The sequence below is a fragment of the Macrosteles quadrilineatus genome, unplaced genomic scaffold, assembly GCF_028750875.1.
Source record: "Macrosteles quadrilineatus isolate MER2022 unplaced genomic scaffold, UCM_ALF_1.0 Scaffold_157__1_contigs__length_249275, whole genome shotgun sequence".
In the NCBI taxonomy this organism is placed as follows: Eukaryota; Metazoa; Arthropoda; class Insecta; order Hemiptera; family Cicadellidae; genus Macrosteles; species Macrosteles quadrilineatus.
The window spans coordinates 11,134-14,844 of NW_026542750.1; positions in this window are offsets into that span (position 1 = coordinate 11,134).

Sequence of the window (3,711 nt, forward strand, 5' to 3'; positions counted from 1 at the left end):
GATCATAATATAAATACATATTTTATAATATTTTTATAATTATAATTATATATGAATGAACACTTTTTAATAATGTTTTTAATAATAATAATACATACATATTAATATTATAGTAAGGATAATATGCAAATAAATATTGACAGGTTTTTTTGATCATAATATAAATACATTTTTTAAAGTTTCTTTATAATTATAATTATATATGAATGAACACTTTTTGATGATGTTTTTGTAATTAATAATACATATATAATATTATTTGGTGAAAGATAATATGCTAATAAATATATATATACATTTTTTGTTCATAATATAAATACATATTTTAAAGTTTTTTATAATTATAATTATATATGAAAGTATACATTTTAATAATGTTTTTAATATTAATAATATATATATAATAATATTAAAGGAATAATAATATGCAAATAAATATATATACATTTTTTGATCATAATATAAATACATATTTTAAAGATTTTTTTTATAATTATAATTGTATATGAATGAATACATTTTAATAATGTTTTTGTAATTAATAATACATATATAATAATATTATAGGAAGGATAATATACAAATAAATATATATAAATGTTTTTGATCATAATATAAATACATATTTTATAATATTTTTATAATTATAATTATATATGAATGAACACTTTTTAATAATGTTTTTAATAATAATAATACATATATAAATATAATAGTAAGGATAATATGCAATTAAATATTGACAGATTTTTTTATCCAAATATAAAAACATATTTTAAAATTTTTTTATAATAATAATTATATATGAATGAACACTTTTTAATGATGTTTTTGTAATTAATAATACATATATAATAATATTATAGGAAGGATAATATGCAAATAAATATTCACAGGTTTTTTTGATCATAATATAAATACATAGTTTAAAGTTTTTTTATAATTATAATTAAATATGAATAAACACTTTTTAATAATGTTTTTGTTATTAATATTACATATATAATAATATTATAGGAAGGATAATATACAAATAAATATATATAAATGTTTTTGATCATAATATAAATACATATTTAATAATATTTTTATAATTATAATTATATATGAATGAACACTTTTTAATAATGTTTTTAATAATAATAATACATACATATTAATATTTTAGTAAGGTTAATATACAAATAATTATTAACAGGTTTTTTTGATCATAATATAAATACATATTTTAAAGTTTTTTTATAATAATAATTATATATGAATGAATACTTTTTAATAATGTTTTTGTAATTTATTATACATATATAATAATATTATAGGATGGATAATATACAAATAAATATATATAATTTTTTGATCGTAATATAAATACATATTTTATAATTTTTTCATAATTATAATTATATATGAATCAACACTTTTTAATAATGTTTTTGTAATTAATAATACATATATAATAATATTATAGGAAGGATAATATACAAATAAATATATATAAATGTTTTTGATCATAATATAAATACATATTTAATAATATTTTTATAATTATAATTATATATGAATGAACACTTTTTAATAATGTTTTTAATAATAATAATACATACATATTAATATTTTAGTAAGGTTAATATACAAATAATTATTAACAGGTTTTTTTGATCATAATATAAATACATATTTTAAAGTTTTTTTATAATAATAATTATATATGAATGAATACTTTTTAATAATGTTTTTGTAATTTATTATACATATATAATAATACTATAGGATGGATAATATACAAATAAATATATATAATTTTTTGATCGTAATATAAATACATATTTTATAATTTTTTCATAATTATAATTATATATGAATCAACACTTTTTAATAATGTTTTTGTAATTAATAATACATATATAATAATATTATAGGAAGGATAATATACAAATAAATATATATAAATGTTTTTGATCATAATATAAATACATATTTTATAATATTTTTATAATTATAATTATATATGAATGAACACTTTTTAATAATGTTTTTAATAATAATAATACATACATATTAATATTATAGTAAGGATAATATGATCAAAAAAACCTGTGAATATATATTTGCATATTATCCTTCCTATAATATTATTATATATGTATTATTAATTACAAAAACATCATTAAAAAGTGTTCATTCATATATAATTATTTTTATATAAAAATTTTAAAATATGTATTTATATTATGATAAAAAAACCTGTCAATATTTAATTGCATATTATCCTTACTATAATATTAATATATATGTATTATTATTATTAAAAACATTATTAAAAAGTGTTCATTCATATATAACTATAATTATAAAAATATTATAAAATATGTATTTATATTATGATCAAAAACATTTATATATATTTATTTGTATATTATCCTTCCTATAATATTATTATATATGTATTAATAATAACAAAAACATTATTAAAAAGTGTTCATTCATATATAATTATAATTATAAAAAAAACTTTAAAATATGTATTTATATTATGATAAAAAAAACCTGTGAATATTTATTTGCATAATATCCTTCCTATAATATTATTATATATGTATTATTAATTACAAAAACATCATTAAAAAGTGTTTATTTATATATAATTATTATTATAAAAAAACTTTAAAAAATGTATTTATATTATGATCAAAAAAGCCTGTCAATATTTATTTGCATATTAACCTTACTATAATATTAATATGTATGTATAATTATTATTAAAAACATTATTAAAAAGTGTTCATTCATATATAATTATTATTATAAAAAAATTTTAAAATATGTATTTAAATTATGATCAAAAACATTTATATATATTTATTTGTATATTATCCTTCCTATAATATTATTATATATGTATTATTAATTACAAAAACATTATTAAAATGTATTCATTCATATACAATTATAATTATAAAAAAAATCTTTAAAATATGTATTTATATTATGATCAAAAAATGTATATATATTTATTTGCATATTATTATTCCTTTAATATTATTATATATATATTATTAATATTAAAAACATTATTAAAATGTATACTTTCATATATAATTATAATTATAAAAAACTTTAAAATATGTATTTATATTATGAACAAAAAATGTATATATATATTTATTAGCATATTATCTTTCACCAAATAATATTATATATGTATTATTAATTACAAAAACATCATCAAAAAGTGTTCATTCATATATAATTATAATTATAAAGAAACTTTAAAAAATGTATTTATATTATGATCAAAAAAACCTGTCAATATTTATTTGCATATTATCCTTACTATAATATTAATATGTATGTATTATTATTATTAAAAACATTATTAAAAAGTGTTCATTCATATATAATTATAATTATAAAAATATTATAAAATATGTATTTATATTATGATCAAAAACATTTATATATATTTATTGGTATATTATCCTTCCTATAATATTATTATATATGTATTATTAATTACAAAAACATTATTAAAAAGTGTTGATTCATATATAATTATAATTATGAAAAAATTATAAAATATGTATTTATATTACGTTAAAAAAATTATATATATTTATTTGTATATTATCCATCCTATAATATTATTATATATGTATAATAAATTACAAAAACATTATTAAAAAGTATTCATTCATATATAATTATTATTAT